Source organism: Tachypleus tridentatus, chromosome 5 (genome assembly GCF_004210375.1).
Source record: "Tachypleus tridentatus isolate NWPU-2018 chromosome 5, ASM421037v1, whole genome shotgun sequence".
Classification (NCBI taxonomy): domain Eukaryota; kingdom Metazoa; phylum Arthropoda; class Merostomata; order Xiphosura; family Limulidae; genus Tachypleus; species Tachypleus tridentatus.
In genome coordinates this window covers 2,643,770-2,667,637 of record NC_134829.1, presented here as the reverse complement: position 1 = coordinate 2,667,637, position 23,868 = coordinate 2,643,770, and the positions used below count along the sequence as shown (strand labels likewise).

Genomic DNA, 23,868 nt, shown 5'->3' with positions numbered 1-23,868 from the left:
AACTGAGTGTAGGAGTGTAGAGGGCGTGCTTGATGTTTGATTATATCTATTAATATAGGTATAAAGGTGTTCCTTTGTATTGGTTTATTTTGGGCTTGAGTTGTCGTATATGTAAGGCTTCTTTAATTTTCCGTTTGTTTCTTTATTTAGTATTTGAGTGTTTTCGATGGTTATGTTGTGTTTATTTGATTTGCAGTGTTCGAAAACGTGTGAAGGTGACGTTTTGTGTTCTTTGAATCTGTTTTCATTTTCTACTTGTTTCTCCAGTATAGAAGTCGTGGCAGTTATCATATTGTATTTTATAAATAATGTTGGTGTGGTGTTTGTCAGTGTAGTTCTTACATAATAGAGACCTCAGTTTTGTGCCTGGTTTTTGAATAAACTTGGTATTAACTGGAATGTCATATTTTGTTACCAGCTTTTGCCAAATGTTGGTCATTTGTCTGCTGATATCGGGAATATATGGTGTGCAGCAGTATATGGTTTCGTGAATTTTTGATTCGTGAGATATATTTACTTTTGTTAGTTGATTTTGCTTTCTGTCTCGGTGTGTGTGTATAATGTTTTCTACGGTTTGTGGAGGAAACTTATTGATCTTGATGAAGTATTGTTTTATTTTTGTCTAATTCATCGTTAATTATATCTGGTGAGCATAGTTTTATAGCTGTGTTTACTTGGTTTCTTAGTACGTTGAGTTTTTGTTTTGTTTCGTGTGCTGAGTCCCAATGAATGTATAGTCCAGTATGGGTGATTTTTCGGTGGATTTCTGTTTTATATTATGTATCGGCTCTTATTATTTTCAGGTTAAGAAATGATATTTGATTGCTTTCTATGTGTTCACATGTGTAGTTAATGTTGGGATGTATAGAGTTAATGTGATAGCAAAATTAAGTTTGTGTTCTGTAGATATGAATCCCGCAACCGTGACGTCTACATATCTGTACCAGTATAATGGTGGATGTAATGCTGTGTTAATTGCTTGTGTTTCAACTTGTGTCATAAAAATATTGGTTAGAATTGGTAATACTGGGTTGCCCATGCTTAGGCCATTTGTTTGTATATAGTTTTGGTTGTTGAACATGAAGTTTGTCTCTATCCTGGTGAATTCTATGAGGGTTGCTAATTGGTTGCAGGGAATGTCTATAGATGGGTTAGGGTCTCGGATATAGAGTTCTAAGGCTATCTTGCAGGCTTCAGCGGTTTTAACTTCTGTAAAGAGGGATATAACATCGAAACTGGCCATTAAGGCTTTATGATTAAGTTGATTTAGATTAGACTGAAATTAAAAGAGTCTTTGATGAATGAGCTGGCTGATGTTACATATTTGGAGAATGCCCATGCTATGTATTTACCAAGATTGTAATTAAACGATTCATATGTTGACATTATTTGTCGTAATGGACAATCTGGTTTATGAGGTTTGGAGATGCCGTATATTTGTGGTGTCCGTGAGTCGGTTTTACGTAGGTAGGAATAAAGTGTTTGTGAAATTGTGTTCGCTTTTTTCATTTGTAGTAGTAATTTGTTCAGTTGCGTCTCGTGTGTCTTTGTTGGATTTGTGTGTATTGGTTTAAATTTGTTCGTGTCTGATAGGATGTTATTCATTTTTTTGATGTATTCATTCATGTTCATTATGACTTTTGCGTTTCCTTTATCTGCTTTTAGAATTTTTATGTTTTTGTCTTGTTTTAGGTTATTAATGGAATTAATGTCTCTTTTTTGTAAGGTTGTTTTTTAGTTTTCTGTTTTATGAGAAAATTCTTTGAAAAAATTGTTTAAGGTGTTGTTTTTAGGTGTTTCTGGAAAATATAAATTTTTAATTTTTTCTGGAAAGTTTGGCTGTCGGATGTCAATAGAATTGTCGAAGTTGTCTTCCTTCTGTGGTTGTCTTCTCTACAAGTGGGTTTTCTCGTCATCACGAATGAACAAGATGGTTTACAATGGATCACATTTCGAGGGGTAAATGTAGTATTTCACGAACTTCAGTGTTTTCAGTGACAATAAGTATTTTTGTCTTTCTTTTGTTTCGTACCTACAACTGCTTTTCGCATAACTATCTCAATGTAGCTTCCTCGATAGTGGGACATGGTTTCGTTATTCTTATAAATGGTGTCTACTGACAGTTGTGCACATTTTAAACTCTGACAAATTTTAAATGATGAAGGATAATATATTCTGTACTATAAATAAACAGGTTTTACTTCATGTGCCAGTTACGATTCAAGATTTCTCAACAGATAGCACTGAAACAATAAGTGTTTAGATAAAACTGACTTTTCTGTGAAACTGCGTCGTATAAAAGCAGTATTAGACATTCCGTAAAGTCTCTTCAGTAATTATGGCCTTTCAGTGCAACCCGGATAGACCCGTTAAAAATAGCACGGCTGATTGAAGAGGGCTATGAAGCTGGGCTCATAACGACACTTTCAGCTCTTTTAGTATCGTGTTGTTTGAAGCAACATTTCATTTGTGAACCGATATATCTGTCAAATTCGGCTTATCCGCACAACACTCAGGATCTCGTGCGAAGTCTGCTGTAAGGCAAAGTTTTATGTGCTGTCTCGAGGAGAAAGATTTAACTCCTCGTTTGTTCCCAGATAAAAAAAGTCGCTGGCTTAAATTGTTGGAGGTATTGGAGGTTTTCTCCACGTGCTGAAATGTTGGTGACATGTTATATCCAGTGAATCACTCTAGGATTGGTTGTGACCTTTCATCGAACTTACAATTTACATTCATCTGTCAATCCTAAAGAATCATACCACAGGAAGGAACTTCGAGATGCGTTTCTTGTTAGTCTATGAGACGAACAGTTAAGATGATTACCAGGTTGTACGAGTGTTTGACAGAGGTGATGTAAGTTCTCATGTCTCGCTTTGTCAATATAAATCCATAAGACCCTCTGTAGACCCAGAAACACTGCTGTTCAAATTGGTATTGTAAAATATCAATTGTGAAGACGCTGGAGAGTTATATGAGAAAATGTTGAATACCATTATTCGCTCATAAAAGAGAACTCCAACATTTGGTGTGTGTTCGCCGGTGATAGCTGCTTTCCATCTAGTTCATTAATTAAAAGTTAGAAATGACAGAAATTAGACATGTAAATAATTGTTACGCTTGTGTCTGTTGTTAATCACAAAGTTACACCATGCACTAGCTGCACTGTGCCTAGTATTCGAACCGGGTTTTTAGTGTTATGAGTTACTGTAGGTGAGACTTAGTTTTAACAATGGTACTTTTTTGTTTTCATATTTTGTGTTTAAGGTTTAATGTGAAGGGCCATTTAATACTCATTAAATTCTGTTTCCGGATTATTAATAATATCATAAACACATATAGAGAGGCTCACAACTGATCTGACGGGACAGGACCAATTCCATAGCCTATCAGTGGCACAGCGATATATCTGTGGACTTACAACGCTACCAACCAGGTTTCGATACCCGTGGTGGGAAGAACATAGATATCCTATTGTGTAGCTTTGTGCTTAACTTCATGTAATGAAAACGAAACATGTAAATACGCATTTTTGCGCCCCCAGTAGCACATCAGTATGTCTGTGGACTCACACAACAACAAACTAGGTTTCGATATTCATTGCTGGCAGAGTACAGAAAGTCGATTGGGCAGATTTGTGCATAACACCAAACAAACAAAGCATTTGTGTAATTTTTCTTGCAGTTATGTTTCTTTATCAATAATGCTTGTTTACCGAGTAATGTTTGGTTATCAAGTAATGTTACGTTATCAAGTAATGCTTGTTTACCAGTAATGTTTGGTTATCAAGTAGTGTCTGTTTACCAGTAATGTTTGGTTATCAAGTATTGTCTGTTTACCAGTAATGTTTGGTTATCAAGTAGTGTCTGTTTACCAGGTAACGTTTGGTTATCAAGTAATGTTAAGTTATCAAGTAATGCTTGTTTACCAGTAATGTTTGGTTATCAAGTAGTGTCTGTTTACCAGGTAATGTTTGGTTATCAAGTAGTGTCTGTTTACCAGGTAATGTTTGGTTATCAAGTAGTGTCTGTTTATCAGTAATGTTTGGTTATCAAGTAGTGTCTGTTTACCAGGTAACGTTTGGTTATCAAGTAGTGTCTGTTTACCAGGTAACGTTTGGTTATCAAGTAGTGTCTGTTTACCAGTAATGTTTGGTTATCAAGTAGTGTCTGTTTACCAGGTAATGTTTGGTTATCAAGTAATGCTTGTTTACCAGTAATGTTTGGTTATCAAGTAGTGTCTGTTTACCAGATAATTTTTGGTTATCAAGTAGTATCTGTTTACCAGGTAATGTTAAGTTATCAAGTAGTATCTGTTTACCAGGTAATGTTTGGTTATCAAGTAATGTTACGTTATCAAGTAATGCTTGTTTACCAGTAATGTTTGGTTATCAAGTAGTGTCTGTTTACCAGGTAATGTTTGGTTATCAAGTAGTGTCTGTTTACCAGTAATGTTTGGTTATCAAGTAATGTTACGTTATCAAGTAATGCTTGTTTACCAGTAATGTTTGGTTATCAAGTAGTGTCTGTTTACCAGATAATTTTTGGTTATCAAGTAGTATCTGTTTACCAGGTAATGTTAAGTTATCAAGTAGTGTCTGTTTACCAGGTAATGTTTGGTTATCAAGCAATGTTAAGTTATCAAGTAATGCTTGTTTACCAGTAATGTTTGGTAATCAAGTAGTGCCTGTTTACCAGGTAATGTTTGGTTATCAAGTAGTGTCTGTTTACCAGTAATGTTTGGTTATCAAGTAGTGTCTGTTTACCAGGTAACGTTTGGTTATCAAGTAGTATCTGTTTACCAGTAATGTTTGGTTATCAAGTAATGTTACGTTATCAAGTAATGCTTGTTTACCAGTAATGTTTGGTTATCAAGTAGTGTCTGTTTACCAGGTAATGTTTGGTTATCAATTAATGTCTATTTACCAGGTAATGTTAAGTTATCAAGTAGTATCTGTTTACCAGGTAATGTTTGGTTATCAAGTAATGTTACGTTATCAAGTAATGCTTGTTTACCAGTAATGTTTGGTTATCAAGTTGTGTCTGTTTACCAATAATGTTTGGTTATCAAGTAGTGTCTGTTTACCAGGTAATGTTTGGTTATCAAGTAGTGTCTGTTTACCAGGTAATGTTTGGTTATCAAGTAATGCTTGTTTACCAGTAATGTTTGGTAATCAAGTAGTGCCTGTTTACCAGGTAATGTTTGGTTATCAAGTAGTGTCTGTTTACCAGTAATGTTTGGTTATCAAGTAGTGTCTGTTTACCAGGTAACGTTTGGTTATCAAGTAGTATCTGTTTACCAGTAATGTTTGGTTATCAAGTAATGTTACGTTATCAAGTAATGCTTGTTTACCAGTAATGTTTGGTTATCAAGTAGTGTCTGTTTACCAGGTAATGTTTGGTTATCAATTAATGTCTATTTACCAGGTAATGTTAAGTTATCAAGTAGTATCTGTTTACCAGGTAATGTTTGATTATCAAGTAATGTTACGTTATCAAGTAATGCTTGTTTACCAGTAATGTTTGGTTATCAAGTAATGCTTGTTTACCAGTAATGTTTGGTTATCAAGTTGTGTCTGTTTACCAATAATGTTTGGTTATCAAGTAGTGTCTGTTTACCAGGTAATGTTTGGTTATCAAGTAGTGTCTGTTTACCAGGTAATGTTTGGTTATCAAGTAATGCTTGTTTACCAGTAATGTTTGGTTATCAAGTTGTGTCTGTTTACCAGTAATGTTCGGTTATCAAGTAGTGTCTGTTTACCAGGTAATGTTTGGTTATCAAGTAGTGTCTGTTTACCAGGTAATGTTTGGTTATCAAGTAATGCTTGTTTACCAGTAATGTTTGGTTATCAAGTTGTGTCTGTTTACCAGTAATGTTCGGTTATCAAGTAGTGTCTGTTTACCAGGTAATGTTTGGTTATCAAGTAGTGTCTGTTTACCAGGTAATGTTTGGTTATCAAGTAGTGTCTGTTTACCAGGTAATGTTTGGTTATCAAGTAATGTTAAGTTATCAAGTAATGCTTGTTTACCAGTAATGTTTGGTTATCAAATAGTGCCTGTTTACCAGGTAATGTTTGGTTATCAAGTTGTGTCTGTTTACCAATAATGTTTGGTTATCAAGTAGTGTCTGTTTACCAGGTAATGTTTGGTTATCAAGTAGTGTCTGTTTACCAGGTAATGTTTGGTTATCAAGTAATGCTTGTTTACCAGTAATGTTTGGTTATCAAGTAATGCTTGTTTACCAGTAATGTTTGGTTATCAAGTTGTGTCTGTTTACCAGTAATGTTCGGTTATCAAGTAGTGTCTGTTTACCAGGTAATGTTTGGTTATCAAGTAGTGTCTGTTTACCAGGTAATGTTTGGTTATCAAGTAGTGTCTGTTTACCAGGTAATGTTTGGTTATCAAGTAATGTTAAGTTATCAAGTAATGCTTGTTTACCAGTAATGTTTGGTTATCAAATAGTGCCTGTTTACCAGGTAATGTTTGGTTATCAAGTAGTGTCTGTTTACCAGTAATGTTTGGTTATCAAGTAGTGTCTGTTTACCAGGTAATCTTTGGTTATCAAGTAGTGTCTGTTTACCAGTAATGTTTGGTTATCAAGTAGTGTCTGTTTACCGGGTAATGTTTGGTTATCATGTAGTGTCTGTAAGGCATGTGGCGGACAGTAATTGTACAACCCTTTCAATGTGTTCATTGCTTGATAAGTTTGTGGGCCCGGCAAGGCCAAGCGTGTTAAAGCGTTCGACTCCTAATCTGAGGGTCGCGGGTTCGAATCCTGGTCGCACCAAATATTCCCGCCCTTTCAGCCGTGGGGGCGTTATTATGTTGCGATCAATCCCACTATTCGTTGGTAAAAGAGTAGCCTAAGAGTTGGCGGTGGGTGGTGATGACTAACTGCCTTCCCTCTTGTCTTACACTGCTAAATTAGGGACGGCTAGCGCAGATAGCCCTCGGGTAGCTTTGCGCGAAATTCAAAAAACAAACAAAAAATAAACTTCTGTTTGTTCTTTCATTGTATTGAATGTATTATAAAGTTGTGAACATAAATATAGGATGTTTATTGTTGTTGTTTTCTCCTTTATTGGTAAACCTCATGTTATAACTACTTTTTCAAGTATGTCACAGTTAAGTTTATTGAACGTCCTTTATAGCACGTGATTCTGTTTAAAAACTAATTATATTTTGTTGGTCTTTCTCTCGTGCTGCTGAGGAATCATCAGTGGAGAAGAGAAATATCTTATTTTATGATTTAGTGTCAGTTACCCGAGAAAGGCTGACATTTTTTATACGTACTCGGTTCACTTGTCTAATAAACACTATATGCTTACGAAAGTAATCGCTTCCTTTGTCAGATATATTAAATGGACAATACGTTTAGGGACCGATTTGGTTCACTTATCTAGTACATTAAATGAATTATAAGTTTAGGGATATACTCAGTTCCCTTATCGAGTACATTAAGTAAACTAAGTTTAGCGCCAGGCAAAAGGTACGAGGAGTGTTAGGGTAGAGACAATGATGTTGTCAAAGAGGATGCGTTGTTAAGCGAACATGATACACGTATATGACGTCAGAGATGAATACATAATAGTTCTATGAAGTGGAATCAGAGGGTACGTTGCTAGGTCGCTATGACACGACATGTGTGAACGTTTCAACAAAGTTAAATTTAATAGAATCAGTTTAAAACATTAATTCATTAGTTCGATATTTAATCAAATTTCCTGACCAGTTATTTGTAAATAGTCCAGAAAAATACATTTATTTCAATATCAAGCAACAGTTCAAATTTTCACTTGTTTGACTTTATGCTATCAATATAGCTTGACAAAATATTCCATTTTATACAATGCTTTAAAAGGATGTTACTACTCTTCCACATATTATTATCAATATCTAGATTTTAATTATATTAAAACCGTTATTTTTAATACAACCTTGCTGTATGTAGGATTTTAACAAATCTACTCTTATTCATTATATGAATGAAATCATGACTTACGTTTTTGTTTTCAATTATATATATATATATATATTACATGTATTTTACAAAGTTTGACAATATATTATGTATCTCATTACATGTATTTTACAAAGATTGACAATATATTATGTATCTCATTGCATGTATTTTACAAAGATTGACAATATATTATGTATCTCATTACATGTATTTTACAAAGATTGACAATATATTATGTATCTCATTACATGTATTTTACAAAGATTGACAATATATTATGTATCTCATTACATGTATTTTACAAAGATTGACAATATATTATGTATCTCATTACATGTATTTTACAAAGTTTGACAATATATCATGTATCTCATTACATGTATTTTACAAAGATTGACAATATATCATGTATCTCATTACATGTATTTTACAAAGATTGACAATATATCATGTATCTCATTACATGTATTTTACAAAGATTGACAATATATTATGTATCTCATTGCATGTATTTTACAAAGATTGACAATATATTATGTATCTCATTACATGTATTTTACAAAGATTGACAATATATTATGTATCTCATTACATGTATTTTACAAAGATTGACAATATATTATGTATCTCATTACATGTTTTTACAAAGATTGACAACATATTATGTATCTCATTACATGTATTTTACAAAGTTTGACAATATATCATGTATCTCATTACATGTATTTTACAAAGATTGACAATATATTATGTATCTCATTACATGTGTTTTACAAAGATTGACAATATATCATGTATCTCATTACATGTGTTTTACAAAGATTGACAATATATCATGTATCTCATTACATGTATTTTACAAAGATTGACAATATATCATGTATCTCATTACATGTATTTTACAAAGATTGACAATATATTATGTATCTCATTACATGTATTTTACAAAGATTGACAATATATTATGTATCTCATTACATGTATTTTACAAAGATTGACAATATATTATATATCTCATTACATGTATTTTACAAAGATTGACAATATATGATGTATCTCATTACATGTATTTTACAAAGATTGACAATATATCATGTATCTCATTACATGTATTTTACAAAGATTGACAATATATTATGTATCTCATTACATGTAGTTTACAAAGATTGACAATATATTATGTATCTCATTACATGTAGTTTACAAAGATTGACAATATATTATGTATCTCATTACATGTAGTTTACAAAGATTGACAATATATTATGTATCTCATTACATGTATTTTACAAAGTTTGACAATATATTATGTATCTCATTACATGTATTTTACAAAGTTTGACAATATATCATGTATCTCATTACATGTATTTTACAAAGATTGACAATATATCATGTATCTCATTACATGTGTTTTACAAAGATTGACAATATATTATGTATCTCATTACATGTATTTTACAAAGATTGACAATATATCATGTATCTCATTACATGTATTTTACAAAGATTGACAATATATCATGTATCTCATTACATGTATTTTACAAAGATTGACAATATATTATGTATCTCATTACATGTGTTTTACAAAGATTGACAATATATTATGTATCTCATTACATGTGTTTTACAAAGATTGACAATATATTATGTATCTCATTACATGTGTTTTACAAAGATTGACAACATATTATGTATCTCATTACATGTATTTTACAAAGATTGACAATATATTATGTATCTCATTACATGTATTTTACAAAGATTGACAATATATTATGTATCTCATTACATGTATTTTACAAAGATTGACAATATATTATGTATCTCATTACATGTATTTTACAAAGATTGACAACATATTATGTATCTCATTACATGTATTTTACAAAGATTGACAATATATTATGTATCTCATTACATGTATTTTACAAAGATTCACAGTATATTATGTATCTCATTATATGTATTTTACAAAGATTCACAGTATATTATGTATCTCATTATATGTATTTTACAAAGATTGACAATGTTTCTAGAGACTTTATACAGAGTTTAAATACATATTTAATTACATATGTTTCTATACATCCGCATAACAGAATACAGCGTATAGAAATTCATTTCGTTTCAATCTGTGGGTCAACATTAAATAGAATATTTTATTTCTTAATATCAGACGAGACGATCCGGTTGTTGCAAACTTTCTTCTCCACACTGTATCCGACCCAATATATTCAGAAATAATGTTTAATTCATTAAACTACACATACACCTATCTTTAATTTAAATATCTGGTTGATAAAGTCTGGAGTAAAAAAATTTTATACACAGCAAATGTAATTAATCGTTATTATAGAATAAGGTAAACTTATAAATTTTATACATTTTTGTGACCGAACTAACTTCTACATTTCAGTCTATTGTAAAGTGAAATTATATTGTTGACAAAATTGAAATGTTGGAAAAGATCAAATTGAGCAATGGAGAAGACCCAGTAAAACAGGTTTTGGTTTTGTTTTGAATATTCGCGCGAAGCTACACGAGGGCTATCTGCACTAGCCGTCCCTAATTTAGCAGTGTAAGACTAGAGGGAAGGCAGCTAGTATTCACGACCAACCGCCAACTCTTGAGCTACTCTTTTACCAACGAATAGTGGGATTGACAGTCACATTATAACGTCCCCACGGCTGAAAGGGCGAACATGTTTGGTGCAAAGGGGATTCGAACCCGCGACCCTCAGATGACGAGTCGAACGCCTTAACCACCTGGGCAGGCCGGGTCAGTAAAGTAGAACAAAAGACAGTGAGGTTTATTTAATATACAACACTAATAAACTCATGAATCATTTCATGTCCATCCATGTGAACGACTGTTATATCACTCGATCAACTTAGGTAAGGATTTCAATATTCATATTCAACAGATGAAGGACTTTAGAAAAAAAGTCTATTTAACCAAGAATAGTATAACCTTTTGTAAGTGTTAGCTTTCCATTGACAAAATACATGGGCTCAAACACTAGATCTCAAACATTAGTGTTGGTGTACACAGCAAAACTAAAATTTAGTTCTAGAAGAACGGAATCCTGTAATCTGTGTTCTATGAATAAATAATATATCCTGTGTATTGTTTACATATCAATTTGGTTATCTTGGTATTTATATCATATCTCGTAAACTTCTCTTTGTTTTACCAAATTCAAAACGGAAGAATCTATATGCAGATATTTTGAAATGAACTTAAACAGTATAGTTCACAGTGAGAAGTAATTATATAAATACATTAAATCAAACCTTACTTACACACACACACACTAAACAAGGGAACCTTATTTTACAAGGGCTGAAGACAGAATAGTGTGAAATCAACAATCCTAGCCACACTCACCATTCTAGTAACGTGTTAATTCATGATGAATATTTATGGTTATAGTTGATATCTGCACTCATTAGAGAGAATACATTTATTGTTTAATCTATTTAATCAAACGGTTAGATTAATCAGGTTCTATGAATGAAACCTTCTGGGATACTGTAAATTGAAGATGACGATATCAAATAGTATAACATACATGAATCCAATCTTGAAGGGTTCAATAACAAAATACGTAAGATAACTATTGTAACAATCAAAACGTTCTTCATAAAATGTTTTTGAATTTTTTAAACCTAAAACGGTTAAAATGACTTACAGCCAAATATAATAATACTTGTTCTAGCATAAGTTAAATAGAAGACAAACTAGTATATCACTGATAAACACAGTATAATGTTATAACAACACATTCCAAACTAGTATATCACTGATAAACACAGTATAATGTTATAACAACACATTCCAAACTAGTATATCACTGATAAACACAGTATAATGTTATAACAACACATTCCAAACTAGTATATCACTGATAAACACAGTATAATGTTATAACAACACATTCCAAACTAGTATATCATTTTATAACAACACCTTCCAAACTAGTATATCACTGATAAACACAGTATAATGTTATAACAACACATTCCAAACTAGTATATCACTGATAAACACAGTATAATGTTATAACAACACATTCCAAACTAGTATATCACTGATAAACACAGTATAATGTTATAACAACACATTCCAAACTAGTATATCACTGATAAACACAGTATAATGTTATAACAACACATTCCAAACTAGTATATCACTGATAAACACAGTATAATGTTATAACAACACATTCCAAACTAGTATATCACTGATAAACACAGTATAATGTTATAACAACACATTCCAAACTAGTATATCACTGATAAACACAGTATAATGTTATAACAACACATTCCAAACTAGTATATCACTGATAAACACAGTATAATGTTATAACAACACATTCCAAACTAGTATATCACTGATAAACACAGTATAATGTTATAACAACACATTCCAAACTAGTATATCACTGATAAACACAGTATAATGTTATAACAACACATTCCAAACTAGTATATCACTGATAAACACAGTATAATGTTATAACAACACATTCCAAACTAGTATATCACTGATAAACACAGTATAATGTTATAACAACACATTCCAAACTAGTATATCACTGATAAACACAGTATAATGTTATAACAACACATTCCAAACTAGTATATCACTGATAAAACACACAGATAAACACAGTATAATGTTATAACAACACATTCCAAACTAGTATATCACTGATAAACACAGTAAAAAACAACACATGTTATAACAACACATTCCAAACTAGTATATCACTGATAAACACAGTATAATGTTATAACAACACATTCCAAACTAGTATATCACTGATAAACACAGTATTAATGTTATAACAACACACATTCCAAACTAGTATATCACTGATAAACACAGTATAATGTTATAACAACACATTCCAAACTAGTATATCACTGATAAACACAGTATAATGTTATAACAACACATTCCAAACTAGTATATCACTGATAAACACAGTATAATGTTATAACAACACATTCCAAACACACTGATAAACACAAATAACAACACATTCCAAACTAGTATATCACTGATAAACACAGTATAATGTTATAACAACACATTCCAAACTAGTATATCACTGATAAACACAGTATAATGTTATAACAACACATTCCAAACTAGTATATCACTGATAAACACAGTATAATGTTATAACAACACATTCCAAACTAGTATATCACTGATAAACACAGTATAATGTTATAACAACACATTCCAAACTAGTATATCACTGATAAACACAGTATAATGTTATAACAACACATTCCAAACTAGTATATCACTGATAAACACAGTATAATGTTATAACAACACATTCCAAACTAGTATATCACTGATAAACACAGTATAATGTTATAACAACACATTCTAAACTAGTATATCACTGATAAACACAGTATAATGTTATAACAACACATTCCAAACTAGTATATCACTGATAAACACAGTATAATGTTATAACAACACATTCCAAACTAGTATATCACTGATAAACACAGTATAATGTTATAACAACACAAACTTCACTGATAACTAGTTATATCACTGATAAACACAGTATGTTAATGTTATAACAACACATTCCAAACTAGTATATCACTGATAAACACAGTTATAATGTTATAACAACACATTCCAAACTAGTATATCACTGATAAACACAGTATAATGTTATAACAACACATTCCAAACTAGTATATCACTGATAAACACAGTATAATGTTATAACAACACATTCCAAACTAGTATATCACTGATAAACACAGTATAATGTTATAACAACACATTCCAAACTAGTATATCACTGATAAACACAGTATAATGTTATAACAACACATTCCAAACTAGTATATCACTGATAAACACAGTAAAATGTTATAACAACACATTGAAACTAGTATATCACTAATAAACACAGTTATGTTATAACAACACATTCCAAACTAGTATATCACTGATAAACACAGTATAATGTTATAACAACACATTCCAAACTAGTATATCACTGATAAACACAGTATAATGTTATAACAACACATTCCAAACTAGTATATCACTGATAAACACAGTATAATGTTATAACAACACATTCCAAACTAGTATATCACTGATAAACACAGTATAATGTTATAACAACACATTCCAAACTAGTATATCACTGATAAACACAGTATAATGTTATAACAACACATTCCAAACTAGTATATCACTGATAAACACAGTATAATGTTATAACAACACATTCCAAACTAGTATATCACTGATAAACACAGTATAATGTTATAACAACACATTCCAAACTAGTATATCACTGATAAACACAGTATAATGTTATAACAACACATTCCAAACTAGTATATCACTGATAAACACAGTATAATGTTATAACAACACATTCCAAACTAGTATATCACTGATAAACACAGTATAATGTTATAACAACACATTCCAAACTAGTATATCACTGATAAACACAGTATAATGTTATAACAACACACATTCCAAACTAGTATATCACTGATAAACACAGTATAATGTTATAACAACACATTCCAAACTAGTATATCACTGATAAACACAGTATAATGTTATAACAACACATTCCAAACTAGTATATCACTGATAAACACAGTATAATGTTATAACAACACATTCCAAACTAGTATATCACTGATAAACACAGTATAATGTTATAACAACACATTCCAAACTAGTATATCACTGATAAACACAGTATAATGTTATAACAACACATTCCAAACTAGTATATCACTGATAAACACAGTATAATGTTATAACAACACATTCCAAACTAGTATATCACTGATAAACACAGTATAATGTTATAACAACACATTCCAAACTAGTATATCACTGATAAACACAGTATAATGTTATAACAACACATTCCAAACTAGTATATCACTGATAAACACAGTATAATGTTATAACAACACATTCCAAACTAGTATATCACTGATAAACACAGTATAATGTTATAACAACACATTCCAAACTAGTATATCACTGATAAACACAGTATAATGTTATAACAACACATTCCAAACTAGTATATCACTGATAAACACAGTTATAATGTTATAACAACACATTCCAAACTAGTATATCACTGATAAACACAGTATAATGTTATAACAACACATTCCAAACTAGTATATCACTGATAAACACAGTATAATGTTATAACAACACATTCCAAACTAGTATATCACTGATAAACACAGTATAATGTTGTAACAACACATTCCAAACTAGTATGTCACTGATAAACACAGTATAATGTTATAACAACAACTTCCGAACTAGTATATCACTGATAAACACAGTGTAATGTTATATCAACTAATTCCATACTAGTATATCACTGATAAACACAGTTATAATGTTATAACAACACATTCCAAACTAGTATATCACTGATAAACACAGTATAATGTTATAACAACACATTCCAAACTAGTATATCACTGATAAACACAGTATAATGTTATAACAACACATTCCAAACTAGTATATCACTGATAAACACAGTATAATGTTATAACAACACATTCCAAACTAGTATATCACTGATAAACACAGTATAATGTTATAACAACACATTCCAAACTAGTATATCACTGATAAACACAGTATAATGTTATAACAACACATTCCAAACTAGTATATCACTGATAAACACAGTATAATGTTATAACAACACATTCCAAACTAGTATATCACTGATAAACACAGTATAATGTTATAACAACACATTCCAAACTAGTATATCACTGATAAACACAGTATAATGTTATAACAACACATTCCAAACTAGTATATCACTGATAAACACAGTATAATGTTATAACAACACATTCCAAACTAGTATATCACTGATAAACACAGTATAATGTTATAACAACACATTCCAAACTAGTATATCACTGATAAACACAGTATAATGTTATAACAACACATTCCAAACTAGTATATCACTGATAAACACAGTATAATGTTATAACAACACATTCCAAACTAGTATATCACTGATAAACACAGTATAATGTTATAACAACACATTCCAAACTAGTATATCACTGATAAACACAGTATAATGTTATAACAACACATTCCAAACTAGTATATCACTGATAAACACAGTATAATGTTATAACAACACATTCCAAACTAGTATATCACTGATAAACACAGTATAATGTTATAACAACACATTCCAAACTAGTATATCACTGATAAACACAGTATAATGTTATAACAACACATTCCAAACTAGTATATCACTGATAAACACAGTATAATGTTATAACAACACATTCCAAACTAGTATATCACTGATAAACACAGTATAATGTTATAACAACACATTCCAAACTAGTATATCACTGATAAACACAGTATAATGTTATAACAACACATTCCAAACTAGTATATCACTGATAAACACAGTATAATGTTATAACAACACATTCCAAACTAGTATATCACTGATAAACACAGTATAATGTTATAACAACACATTCCAAACTAGTATATCACTGATAAACACAGTATAATGTTATAACAACACATTCCAAACTAGTATATCACTGATAAACACAGTATAATGTTATAACAACACATTCCAAACTAGTATATCACTGATAAACACAGTATAATGTTATAACAACACATTCCAAACTAGTATATCACTGATAAACACAGTATAATGTTATAACAACACATTCCAAACTAGTATATCACTGATAAACACAGTATAATGTTATAACAACACATTCCAAACTAGTATATCACTGATAAACACAGTATAATGTTATAACAACACATTCCAAACTAGTATATCACTGATAAACACAGTATAATGTTATAACAACACATTCCAAACTAGTATATCACTGATAAACACAGTATAATGTTATAACAACACATTCCAAACTAGTATATCACTGATAAACACAGTATAATGTTATAACAACACATTCCAAACTAGTATATCACTGATAAACACAGTATAATGTTATAACAACACATTCCAAACTAGTATATCACTGATAAACACAGTATAATGTTATAACAACACATTCCAAACTAGTATATCACTGATAAACACAGTATAATGTTATAACAACACATTCCAAACTAGTATATCACTGATAAACACAGTATAATGTTATAACAACACATTCCAAACTAGTATATCACTGATAAACACAGTATAATGTTATAACAACACATTCCAAACTAGTATATCACTGATAAACACAGTATAATGTTATAACAACACATTCCAAACTAGTATATCACTGATAAACACAGTATAATGTTATAACAACACATTCCAAACTAGTATATCACTGATAAACACAGTATAATGTTATAACAACACATTCCAAACTAGTATATCACTGATAAACACAGTATAATGTTATAACAACACATTCCAAACTAGTATATCACTGATAAACACAGTATAATGTTATAACAACACATTCCAAACTAGTATATCACTGATAAACACAGTATAATGTTATAACAACACATTCCAAACTAGTATATCACTGATAAACACAGTATAATGTTATAACAACACATTCCAAACTAGTATATCACTGATAAACACAGTATAATGTTATAACAACACATTCCAAACTAGTATATCACTGATAAACACAGTATAATGTTATAACAACACATTCCAAACTAGTATATCACTGATAAACACAGTATAATGTTATAACAACACATTCCAAACTAGTATATCACTGATAAACACAGTATAATGTTATAACAACACATTCCAAACTAGTATATCACTGATAAACACAGTATAATGTTATAACAACACATTCCAAACTAGTATATCACTGATAAACACAGTATAATGTTATAACAACACATTCCAAACTAGTATATCACTGATAAACACAGTATAATGTTATAACAACACATTCCCAAACTAGTATATCACTGATAAACACAGTATAATGTTATAACAACACATTCCAAACTAGTATATCACTGATAAACACAGTATAATGTTATAACAACACATTCCAAACTAGTATATCACTGATAAACACAGTATAATGTTATAACAACACATTCCAAACTAGTATATCACTGATAAACACAGTATAATGTTATAACAACACATTCCAAACTAGTATATCACTGATAAACACAGTATAATGTTATAACAACACATTCCAAACTAGTATATCACTGATAAACACAGTATAATGTTATAACAACACATTCCAAACTAGTATATCACTGATAAACACAGTATAAATGTTATAACAACACATTCCAAACTAGTATATCACTGATAAACACAGTATAATGTTATAACAACACATTCCAAACTAGTATATCACTGATAAACACAGTATAATGTTATAACAACACATTCCAAACTAGTATATCACTGATAAACACAGTATAATGTTATAACAACACATTCCAAACTAGTATATCACTGATAAACACAGTATAATGTTATAACAACACATTCCAAACTAGTATATCACTGATAAACACAGTATAATGTTATAACAACACATTCCAAACTAGTATATCACTGATAAACACAGTATAATGTTATAACAACACATTCCAAACTAGTATATCACTGATAAACACAGTATAATGTTATAACAACACATTCCAAACTAGTATATCACTGATAAACACAGTATAATGTTATAACAACACATTCCAAACTAGTATATCACTGATAAACACAGTATAATGTTATAACAACACATTCCAAACTAGTATATCACTGATAAACACAGTATAATGTTATAACAACACATTCCAAACTAGTATATCACTGATAAACACAGTATAATGTTATAACAACACATTCCAAACTAGTATATCACTGATAAACACAGTATAATGTTATAACAACACATTCCAAACTAGTATATCACTGATAAACACAGTATAATGTTATAACAACACATTCCAAACTAGTATATCACTGATAAACACAGTATAATGTTATAACAACACATTCCAAACTAGTATATCACTGATAAACACAGTATAATGTTATAACAACACATTCCAAACTAGTATATCACTGATAAACACAGTATAATGTTATAACAACACATTCCAAACTAGTATATCACTGATAAACACAGTATAATGTTATAACAACACATTCCAAACTAGTATATCACTGATAAACACAGTATAATGTTATAACAACACATTCCAAACTAGTATATCACTGATAAACACAGTATAATGTTATAACAACACATTCCAAACTAGTATATCACTGATAAACACAGTATAATGTTATAACAACACATTCCAAACTAGTATATCACTGATAAACACAGTATAATGTTATAACAACACATTCCAAACTAGTATATCACTGATAAACACAGTATAATGTTATAACAACACATTCCAAACTAGTATATCACTGATAAACACAGTATAATGTTATAACAACACATTCCAAACTAGTATATCACTGATAAACACAGTATAATGTTATAACAACACATTCCAAACTATATCACTGATAAACACAGTATGTTATAACAACACATTCCAAACTAGTATCACTGATAAACACAGTATAATGTTATAACAACACATTCCATACTAGTATATCACTGATAAACACATTAAAATGTTATAACAACACATTCCAAACTAGTATATCACTGATAAACACAGTATAATGTTATAACAACACATTCCAAACTAGTATATCACTGATAAACACAGTATAATGTTATAACAACACATTCCAAACTAGTATATCACTGATAAACACAGTATAATGTTATAACAACACATTCCAAACTAGTATATCACTGATAAACACAGTATAATGTTATAACAACACATTCCAAACTAGTATATCACTGATAAACACAGTATAATGTTATAACAACACATTCCAAACTAGTATATCACTGATAAACACAGTATAATGTTATAACAACACATTCCAAACTAGTATATCACTGATAAACACAGTATAATGTTATAACAACACATTCCAAACTAGTATATCACTGATAAACACAGTATAATGTTATAACAACACATTCCAAACTAGTATATCACTGATAAACACAGTATAATGTTATAACAACACATTCCAAACTAGTATATCACTGATAAACACAGTATAATGTTATAACAACACATTCCAAACTAGTATATCACTGATAAACACAGTATAATGTTATAACAACACATTCCAAACTAGTATATCACTGATAAACACAGTATAATGTTATAACAACACATTCCAAACTAGTATATCACTGATAAACACAGTATAATGTTATAACAACACATTCCAAACTAGTATATCACTGATAAACACAGTATAATGTTATAACAACACATTCCAAACTAGTATATCACTGATAAACACAGTATAATGTTATAACAACACATTCCAAACTAGTATATCACTGATAAACACAGTATAATGTTATAACAACACATTCCAAACTAGTATATCACTGATAAACACAGTATAATGTTATAACAACACATTCCAAACTAGTATATCACTGATAAACACAGTATAATGTTATAACAACACATTCCAAACTAGTATATCACTGATAAACACAGTATAATGTTATAACAACACATTCCAAACTAGTATATCACTGATAAACACAGTATAATGTTATAACAACACATTCCAAACTAGTATATCACTGATAAACACAGTATAATGTTATAACAACACATTCCAAACTAGTATATCACTGATAAACACAGTATAATGTTATAACAACACATTCCAAACTAGTATATCACTGATAAACACAGTATAATGTTATAACAACACATTCCAAACTAGTATATCACTGATAAACACAGTATAATGTTATAACAACACATTCCAAACTAGTATATCACTGATAAACACAGTATAATGTTATAACAACACATTCCAAACTAGTATATCACTGATAAACACAGTATAATGTTATAACAACACATTCCAAACTAGTATATCACTGATAAACACAGTATAATGTTATAACAACACATTCCAAACTAGTATATCACTGATAAACACAGTATAATGTTATAACAACACATTCCAAACTAGTATATCACTGATAAACACAGTATAATGTTATAACAACACATTCCAAACTAGTATATCACTGATAAACACAGTATAATGTTATAACAACACATTCCAAACTAGTATATCACTGATAAACACAGTATAATGTTATAACAACACATTCCAAACTAGTATATCACTGATAAACACAGTATAATGTTATAACAACACACTGTAGTATAACAACACATTCACTGATATCACTGATAAACACAGTATAATGTTATAACAACACATTCCAAACTAGTATATCACTGATAAACACAGTATAATGTTATAACAACACATTCCAAACTAGTATATCACTGATAAACACAGTATAATGTTATAACAACACATTCCAAACTAGTATATCACTGATAAACACAGTATAATGTTATAACAACACATTCCAAACTAGTATATCACTGATAAACACAGTATAATGTTATAACAACACATTCCAAACTAGTATATCACTGATAAACACAGTATAATGTTATAACAACACATTCCAAACTAGTATATCACTGATAAACACAGTATAATGTTATAACAACACATTCCAAACTAGTATATCACTGATAAACACAGTATAATGTTATAACAACACATTCCAAACTAGTATATCACTGATAAACACAGTATAATGTTATAACAACACATTCCAAACTAGTATATCACTGATAAACACAGTATAATGTTATAACAACACATTCCAAACTAGTATATCACTGATAAACACAGTATAATGTTATAACAACACATTCCAAACTAGTATATCACTGATAAACACAGTATAATGTTATAACAACACATTCCAAACTAGTATATCACTGATAAACACAGTATAATGTTATAACAACACATTCCAAACTAGTATATCACTGATAAACACAGTATAATGTTATAACAACACATTCCAAACTAGTATATCACTGATAAACACAGTATAATGTTATAACAACACATTCCAAACTAGTATATCACTGATAAACACAGTATAATGTTATAACAACACATTCCAAACTAGTATATCACTGATAAACACAGTATAATGTTATAACAACACATTCCAAACTAGTATATCACTGATAAACACAGTATAATGTTATAACAACACATTCCAAACTAGTATATCACTGATAAACACAGTATAATGTTATAACAACACATTCCAAACTAGTATATCACTGATAAACACAGTATAATGTTATAACAACACATTCCAAACTAGTATATCACTGATAAACACAGTATAATGTTATAACAACACATTCCAAACTAGTATATCACTGATAAACACAGTATAATGTTATAACAACACATTCCAAACTAGTATATCACTGATAAACACAGTATAATGTTATAACAACACATTCCAAACTAGTATATCACTGATAAACACAGTATAATGTTATAACAACACATTCCAAACTAGTATATCACTGATAAACACAGTATAATGTTATAACAACACATTCCAAACTAGTATATCACTGATAAACACAGTATAATGTTATAACAACACATTCCAAACTAGTATATCACTGATAAACACAGTATAATGTTATAACAACACATTCCAAACTAGTATATCACTGATAAACACAGTATAATGTTATAACAACACATTCCAAACTAGTATATCACTGATAAACACAGTATAATGTTATAACAACACATTCCAAACTAGTATATCACTGATAAACACAGTATAATGTTATAACAACACATTCCAAACTAGTATATCACTGATAAACACAGTATAATGTTATAACAACACATTCCAAACTAGTATATCACTGATAAACACAGTATAATGTTATAACAACACATTCCAAACTAGTATATCACTGATAAACACAGTATAATGTTATAACAACACATTCCAAACTAGTATATCACTGATAAACACAGTATAATGTTATAACAACACATTCCAAACTAGTATATCACTGATAAACACAGTATAATGTTATAACAACACATTCCAAACTAGTATATCACTGATAAACACAGTATAATGTTATAACAACACATTCCAAACTAGTATATCACTGATAAACACAGTATAATGTTATAACAACACATTCCAAACTAGTATATCACTGATAAACACAGTATAATGTTATAACAACACATTCCAAACTAGTATATCACTGATAAACACAGTATAATGTTATAACAACACATTCCAAACTAGTATATCACTGATAAACACAGTATAATGTTATAACAACACATTCCAAACTAGTATATCACTGATAAACACAGTATAATGTTATAACAACACATTCCAAACTAGTATATCACTGATAAACACAGTATAATGTTATAACAACACATTCCAAACTAGTATATCACTGATAAACACAGTATAATGTTATAACAACACATTCCAAACTAGTATATCACTGATAAACACAGTATAATGTTATAACAACACATTCCAAACTAGTATATCACTGATAAACACAGTATAATGTTATAACAACACATTCCAAACTAGTATATCACTGATAAACACAGTATAATGTTATAACAACACATTCCAAACTAGTATATCACTGATAAACACAGTATAATGTTATAACAACACATTCCAAACTAGTATATCACTGATAAACACAGTATAATGTTATAACAACACATTCCAAACTAGTATATCACTGATAAACACAGTATAATGTTATAACAACACATTCCAAACTAGTATATCACTG

At 29.9% G+C, this 23,868-nt stretch overlaps 1 protein-coding gene across 1 annotated transcript in view; it reads right to left on the bottom strand.

The window, feature by feature from the left end:
- Positions 1-23,868, bottom strand: part of LOC143251258 (glutamate receptor ionotropic, kainate 2-like) — a 427,216-nt gene that overhangs the window by 27,290 nt on the left and 376,058 nt on the right. The window lies entirely within an intron of this gene.